This window comes from Ostrinia nubilalis, chromosome 22, assembly GCF_963855985.1.
Source record: "Ostrinia nubilalis chromosome 22, ilOstNubi1.1, whole genome shotgun sequence".
NCBI classification, from domain to species: Eukaryota; Metazoa; Arthropoda; class Insecta; order Lepidoptera; family Crambidae; genus Ostrinia; species Ostrinia nubilalis.
Window position 1 is genome coordinate 7,592,672 of NC_087109.1, and position 8,920 is coordinate 7,601,591.

Consider the following 8,920-nt stretch of genomic DNA (forward strand, 5'->3'; position numbering starts at 1 on the left):
CTCTCATCTGTGATGATCTGTGTGTCGTTTGGATTTGGATTGTGTGTGTGATAAGCTTGCTATGTTGCGAAATAGAGTGATTTTCAACCGACTTCAAAAAAGGAGAAGGTTCTCAATTCGACCCGTATGTTTTTTTTCTATGTTTGTTACGCGATAACTCCGCCAATTATGAACCGATTTGAACAAATCTTTTTTCGGCGTATAGGTAATACCTCAAGGGTGGTCCCATTTAAATTTAATAATAGAAAAAACAACCCCCAAGGGTGGAAAATTGGGGATGAACTTTTTTATACGCAATATCTCCGCCGATTATAAATCAATTTGAAACGATTATTTTTTTGTTGAATAGGTATTATCAAAAGGGTGGTTTCATGCGAATTTGAAGAAAATATTTCACCCCCAAGGGTGGAAAATTGGGGATGAACTTTTTTATACGCAATATTTTTAATTTTTAGTTTTTTTTGTGTTTACGCATTTGAAGTCGGTTTTATTTTTTTTTAAAGTTAATTATAATGAATATATTCTTTGCTTCTCGAAAACTCCGTTTAAACGGTGCTTGCATTAATTAGCGGTTGCGTGGCGTGTATTTCTTTTTAATAATGGATATCAAACAATTGGCAACCTAGTGAAGAACATGTTAAAATTATTTAATAAAAATATGTACAACTTCAAAAAATAAATATTTTACGAACAGACCATGTATTTTTAATCTTAATTTTTTTTCTAAGTTGAGGTGGTAGATCTACCAATTTTGCATTTTACATTCTACCAACTTCTACCAACAATTGGCACATAATCTACCAATTTTCTAAAATTTGGGTTGGCAACACTGCGCGGCCGCGCGGTAAGCGGGGGTGAGAGTAGGGGGGGCCGAAGTGGAACACGAACGAACGATCGACTCTCCCCGCGCTTCATTCCGCGGCAGCTGTACAACCGCTTTGCAAGCGCGCGCGGCTAACGGAAAGCGACAAGCAAGGCGCGGCGGGCAAGGCAACTGGCGATTTCCCCTCGCCCCGCAGGCAGACCCCGCATACTGCGCGGCACTCTTGTGTTTAGTGATAGTGACTCATGTCATCGTGTGTACTTAAAACAACAATGTGTCAATTATTATTTTAGTGATTGGCTTTATTTACAAAATAATGAACTTGGGTGAAAAATTTTGTGAGTGAATGTACCTGTGGTAACCTGGTGGAACAGAAAAGGTAAACATTGCATATCCATTTTATTTTACTCTCGAGCTTAGCACATCCGACATGTAGTAGGTTCAAGTACAGGTAATTATTTGTTTAAAAACAATGCAGGCAACAATGAGATGTTAAAATAAAACACATAAAAAGGATAAAGTGTTTTTAATCTAAGCCGAAAACCTCTGTTTCTTTACGTTTTCTATGAAATCTGTCGACTGTCATCGTACTTACGATGCGGTACCGTTTGAAACCTTCTCACTGATTTCTCGAACGGAACTCGATTCGGTTTTTGTCTACCGTTATTTTACAAAAATGTTTTGTAATAAATGTCATTCTTGCTAACATAACTTTACATAAATGGTCAATTCATTATTTTACATTTAAAGTTGTCACATCTATTTTTTTTCCGGAGAATTATGCATGATAAACTCATGATTATGCATTATACCTACCTACATTAATTTATTATTATACTTCAATGTGATAATGCGAAGTTTTGTAAAAATAGATTTGATTGATATTTGACTGGTAAATCAGAAATTTAGGCTACGTATTTTATGTTGCTTTGTCATAAGGGGTCGATTCTGATAGGAACAATTCATTTGTAATATCGAATGCAACTGTACGTTTGAACCAAATACTTTTAATTTGATGCTACCGATTAATCGTTAATTGATATGTCGTGGGCCGATCATTTGATTGGCAACGTTGTGATGTGCCCGGGCATATCGTGATACGCCGACACTTCATGATCTGCCTATCTTACACCAGCCATGTCATTCAACGCTTACTTAACGTTTAACGATTTGGCTTAGTAGTAGTCGATTCGCACGAATGACGGATGTATTAAAATCGCGTGCTATCGACTCCTTCGAGAACTAGTAATCTCATACATCCGGGCGAAACACCTACTAAAACAATATTATTATTGAGAGGGGACGTTTCGCACATTCGTGCGAGTTTCGTGCGAATCGACTACTATTGTAAGCCGACGACCATTTGGCCAGCGATATTTGGGCATATAGTTTCTTACGGGTTTCCAAAAAGGTTTTAGTAAATAAAACTTTCATTTTACACTCATCACTTAAGGAAAATTATATTATTTCTATAGCTTTTTTAGCATTTGCAACATTATTTTTTTCTCTGTCTTGATTATCTTTCACTGTTATTTTCAACACAATAATCAGCTATTTGTGACGCCGCCATCTTTGTTCGCGATCTTCATGATCCGCGGAATGAAGCCCATTGATTAGTTGCGTTGTTCTCGACGATCCGTCCGACTTTATATTGGGCACATTGCGATTTGGCCGGCCAATCGGCGATTCACGATTTGCCTCGTCGATCCGTCCGACTTTATACTGGGCACATCGTGATTTGGCCGGCCAAATCATGAAATGTCGGCGATTCACGATTTGCCCGGGCACATCATGAAGTGGCCATTTCAACGATCGGCCGACGACAGAATTAGATATACCTAATAAGATTAGTCAATTATAATTAATTATCGAATTATTTTTTTATATTCAATCAATATTGTCGATCTCCCCAACAAAATCAATTGATTGGTGAAGAAATATTTATTAGATAACTAGCTTTTGCCCGCGGCTTCACTCACGTGAAATTTAGTTTGTCATAAATTAAAGCCTATATGTTATTCTGGGTTATTATAAACAACAATACTGTAAAGTTTAAACAAAATCCGTTCAGTAGTTTTTACGTGAAAGAGTAACAAACATCCAGACATCCAAATTTTTAATATCAGTAGGATGTCTCTCTTTTGACAAATCTTGTGTGTGACAGAATAATATGAAAAATCTTTGAATTATAAATTAAAGACAAATAAAAAAAAGTATTGGAAGTTACGGGGTCGATAGGAACAATTTATTTTTAAAATCAAATGCAGCTGTGCTCTGAGGGCTGAGTGTGAGGTCAAATGTATGACGGATTGTACAGCGCCCCTAGCGGAAACTTACAAGAACTAAAATTTTCATTTTTTTTAAACGCGCTCTTTTTAAACTCACACTAGGCCCTCTGCGTCTGTTCAAATGCTATAGTTATTGGTGGTTATTCTATTTTATGTTCCTCTAAATATTGGCCATGTCAATTTTTACTAACTTGTGATTTTTACAGGTTTTAACAATGGCGGACTCGAATATGGACACATTGGACCATGAGATGGCTCTATGCTATGAAGATTGTGACATGGAAATTTCTCTTACACAGCAGCTTACTGATAACAATAACCTTAGTAACAACTTTGAAGGTAAGACATCGTACCATTGTTTTTTGAGATTCCGCTCTACTTAATATTTTTGCAGTAAGTAGGTATAATAAGATTAAATAAATTATATAAAATAGAATATATTTTTTTTTTAAATTAAAAAAAAGTTAGTTACTATACTTTCACCTCAGGCTTATTATTTGACAAACATTTTATTTGTATAGTTTATTCAATCGTGTGTTTTTTTTATATCTATTAGACTATTCATGTGGAAAGCTCTATTGATTAAGATAAACTTTACTTTTTTGCAGATGGTGGTAATTCAATCATTGCTGAAGATGAAGAATATGAAACTGAAGATGTAATTATTAAAGAAGAATTTGAAATTGGAGAAGAAGGTATTATGAATACAAACAGTTTGAGTCATAGTTTAGAATGCCTCGATCCCGGGATCCCGATTGTCTATACAAAAAGACTGGATGATATGACAATTTTCAAGAAAAAAATTAAAAATGAATCTTTTAGTAATATTGTGCAAAAAGTGATACGTGAAAGTAAACCAAATCTTAAAAAAACATTTAATTTTCTACCTGAACGAAAACCTACGATCAATGAACGTCAGTTTTCTAAATTAGAAAACAAAATATTAAAATTAAATGAACTGGCTATATTAAATGTAGCCCCGTCTGAAAATACTGTACTAGATTTAGTTGATGATGTAGATTCTGTAAATGTTGTAGAGTCTGTGACTGAACGTAAACCAACCCTCAATGAACTTCAGTGTTTTAAATTAGAAGACAAAAGCTTAAAGTCAAATAAATTGGCTACATTAAATATAGCCCCGTCTGAAAATACTCTACTAGATTTAGTTGATGATGTGGATTCTCTAAATGTTGTAGAGTCTGTGCCTGATCGTAAACCTACCCTCAATGAACTTCAGTGTTTTAAATTAAAAGACAAAAGCTTGAAGTCAAATAATTTGGTTACATTAAATATAGCCCCGTCTGAAAATACTATAGATTTAGTTGATGATGTGGATTCTGTAAATGTTGTAAAGTCTGTGCATTCTGATGATTCAGAAGAGGACATGCCTTTAAAGGTACTGTCTTCAATAAAGACGGAATATGTTGACCTGACAGTGATGGATAAACATGTTAAAAAAGATACAAATGAGCTTTTGAAATTATGTAAAACATGCTGCGTACCGTTGTTAGCAAATCGTAACGTTAGTTATATTAATGGAAAGCCCTTTCTTATATACGGTTGCACCAAGAAGGCATTCATAAAAGGATTAAGATACACCGCGGGCGTTGATTTTACATACATATCATTCAGAAATTTCAAAAAGAATAAATCACAAGTGTACAAATTCGAAAAAAAAGCATTGGTTCATAGAGAATATGATCATATAGTAGCTCTTGGGTTGAATGTAGATGAATGTTGTTATAATAATAGGGAAAACGTTATTAAAAGTTTGATTTGTCCTAGTAACATGACACCAGATCTCTTGCGAATCCCGCATCGTTGTCCAAAGGATCAATGCAAGTGTTGTTGCAAACCTATAGCCAATTATCCAGAAAAAATTACACCAACATCTTCAGGTTCTTCAGGTGGTTTTGGGCTGACATTTTATAAGTTTGTTGAGACGAAAAGAAAAAATGGAACTGGTCACCTGAATGCTAATAAACCTAATAATACTATGAACCAGCCAGAAAAAAATGACTTGGAAGCAATATTACCGAAAGACTTTGACTATATCCATAAAGCTTTAAGTTACACTCCCAAAAGTTACAATGACTCTTCGAATGAAAAAGAAATAACAGACTTACCGGACGTAGATGACCGTTTAGGAATTAAAGTTCTCAAGGACTACAGTGAAATGGTCGAGTTTTATAAATTTACATTAAATGGCAAAAATGTCAAATATATTCAAATGGATTCACTTGTACGAAATGTAAAAAATAATAGCTTTAGAAATGATATTAAAGAATGTACTCGAAGTGATATAGTTTTATGTTGCTGGCACAAGTGTGATGAGTTAATTCGGTCTTTTGATTTAAAGCGCATACCTACAGTAAGGCAATTTGTCAGGACACGCCATCCTTGTCCTCCAGATAATTGCATCTGCTGTTGTAAGCCGAATTTACCTCAGCCCGTCCACAAAGAGGAACCCTTAAAACCTGCTTCAAATCATGCTACTAACTACACGAGTATGATTAAGAAACGTTGCAAATTTCTTGCCAAACGTGAAGAATCGAAGCCAAACCAAATATTACAAGAAAATAATCTATACGATTACGAGAGCATAATATTACCACAACTGGTATCACAGCACAGACCAAAGCAAACACTATCAAGTCCAAATACTCCTTTACAATCAAGGGAACCTACTCAATCTGCTCTCAATATGCCTCGAAACAATAATACGGCTGCAACTATTTATCCGAATCTGCCTCAAATCAATAATACGGCTGCAACAATTTATCCGAACCTGCCTCAAATCAATAATACGGCTGCAACCATTTATCCGAATCTGCCTCAAATCAACAATACGGGTGCAACAATTAATCAGAATCTGCCTCAAATCAACAATGCGGGTGCAACAATTAATCCGAATCTGCCTCAAATCAACAATACGGGTGCAACAATTACTACGAATCTGCCTCAAATAACTTATACGATTGCAACAACTAAGCCGAATATGCCTAAAATGAATAAAAGATTAGATCCAACTAATAACCCAAGCGTGTCTCTAGATAATAACACATCTGACTCAACAGTTAACTTATTGGTGAACAGCATTTTACAAAGGTTCAGTGATGTCCGCTTAACTATTACTCCTGATGGTAATGTTACTGCGGAACTAAATACACCAGTTCACACGTTATCAACAATGGAACTACAAATTCTGTCTAGTATACTTAATCGCGCCAAACAACAAGTAGCACAACTAAAAGCAAAAGGACATTGGAATCCCGAAGCGAACACTCAAATAAATCCCATCGGGCCGATGAATCTTGCAAATCTTAGCGATAACACAGCACCAGCAACAACTCCAGACAAAACTAAGTCAAAAGCAAGTGTGACAGAACATACAACAAAAACAAATAATGTATCAAGAACAAAAGTAGCTGCCCCTAGCTTGAATAAAAAGACATATTATAAAAGACCCATAGTGCCTGACCGCCAAACACGACAAGATGCTTTTCAGTGCTATACCAATATAAGTGCTTTAAAAATGAAGGAATACTTAGCATCTTGCAAATCTTTACTGGGTAATTTAAATCAAATGCCCAAAATCAAGCATGTGTTTTCAAAAAATCCTTGTGATCAAACAAAAGTGAATAATGATAAAGCTAAAACGAATGTCAATCACCCTATAATTAATACGTCAAATGAACAATCGAAAACTAATAATGCAAAGCTTAGTAAAAAATCTACAGTTGCAGAAGCTAAAACTATTATTAATACGACAAATAAACGATCGAAAAATAATAATGCAAGACCCAGTAAAACATCTAAAGTTGCGGAAGCTAATACATCGAGTACTGAAGGGCAAGTCAAAAGAAAAAATGCTAAAGAAAACGTTAAGTCTAATAAAAATATTTCTGGACCTCCAACTAAAAGGCGTAAAATTTCCAGAAAAATCAATATTTTGAAACCTACTGTTTCAGATCATGTAAGTTCAGATCATGTTCTTACAATAGATTTAGATGATGATGATCCGTTGAATACCGCGGTAGTCTTACCGCCTCCGTGCGAAATCGTACCACCAGGTCGAAAGGCGCCAATATTATCGAATTTGCTCAGTAAACCTGAAGTACCCCCTGGAGCACCTAACACACATCCAAATCTGATGTATGCACCTGTACCTGTCGTGGTACCAAGTATGCCAGTGCCCGGGATGCCAATTCCCAGAATGCCAATGCCCGGGATGCCAATTCCCAGAATGCCAATGCCCGGGATGCCAATTCCCAGAATGCCAATGCCCGGGATGTCAATGTCCACCATACCAACACCCAGTGTACCAGATGTCCCAATAGATGCTACAGATGTAGAACTGATACCGGATGTCCAGAACGATCCGATTACGGCTAACGATACTACGATTGCTGACGACGATTGTATTCTAGGATTTTAATTAGTCACTTGCCAGTCACTTGCCAGTCACTTGTCACTACCCAGACTGAACTTTATCCGTTAAAAAAATATGTTAATTATATGGTCATCTTAACCAAATTGCTTTCAATCCGCGAAATGTAAAAGAAATATCTGTGTAATTTATTTTATCTATTTTGTTCTAATGTGATTTGCTGGAATGAAAGTGATTTATAGTGAGAGTTGGAATTTAATTAAATGTGATTAAATTATTATTGCTCATTCATTATAGAGGGTGTTTGGCGGAAGGTTAGACAAACTTCGTGGGTGTAACAGTAAGGCAAATGACCAAAACTATAGGTACACGGTACACCCACGAAGTTTGTCTAACCTTCCGCTAAACGTCCCGTATTGTTTTGTGTGCAACTTACAAATTAGGGACCTACCAATCACCATCGCCACCTTTTTGAATATTTGGTGTAAAAAATAACAATGTTTGCTTAATATGTAATGTGGAGTTTTTTTTGTCGCGTAGGAAAATGCCCTTTACTGTGTCAGCCAAAGTACCTACCGATTATAAAAGTAAAATAATTTTAAATTGGTGATCAATATACCAAAATTGTTTAGAAAATAATTTATATTATTTCAAGTCTTATGTTTTTAATTGTGTTAAGTTTAAGATTACCTATGTAAAATGAGAAAATGATTATTATAGTATTTAATTAATAAGTTATTTGTTTTCCATGACTTTTTAAATTTAGATGCTGCAATTTTATTATACCTATCACAAATGCAGCGCCTTAATTCGAAGATAAAGAGATTGTTTTTTATAATTATTTTTATGGTTTAAAAAATCTGTCTGACTTCTCTCTTAAAACCCTAAACCCCAACGTTGGGATTTGGGATTTTAGAAACAGTTGACATGACACAAGGTTGCCCTTTTAGCCAAAGTGTGCTGGGTACGCCCATGATTGAATTATTTGTCAAATGTAATTGTAAAATTTAAATTTGAATAATCCACATATTTAATAAAAAAAATGGCCCTATGCCTATGTAAGATTAAGTTAAATTGTTATCATAGGTTTTATAGTTAAAATCTGCCTTCCATTCCATCCATGGATCTATAAAAAAAAAGTTTTTTTATGGGTTCATGTTCCATCCTACATTTGTTTTATCAAATTTATAAACTTCACTACTAAATTATTTAATTCTTCAAAGTCCAAGTCAAAAAGTTGTTTTTTCATAATATGGACCATTACTTATAGCTTGCTTACTTTGTCAAATAATATCTAATTTCTACTGTTATTAAAATATTAAGAGTTGATTTTTTTATAGGTACCTACATACCTATGTATCTGGAAACATTCATGTGATTATTAATATTAAGAACAAATAAGAAATGTTTCATTTATTT

At 34.8% G+C, this 8,920-nt stretch overlaps 1 long non-coding RNA gene across 1 annotated transcript; it reads left to right on the top strand.

The window, feature by feature from the left end:
- Positions 1 to 896: 896 nt before the first annotated feature.
- On the top strand, positions 897 to 6,568 carry LOC135082761 (uncharacterized). Its single transcript, XR_010259477.1, has 3 exons — positions 897 to 1,202; positions 3,318 to 3,450; positions 3,720 to 6,568. It is a non-coding gene; the product is annotated as an uncharacterized LOC135082761 (long non-coding RNA).
- Positions 6,569 to 8,920: the final 2,352 nt, after the last annotated feature.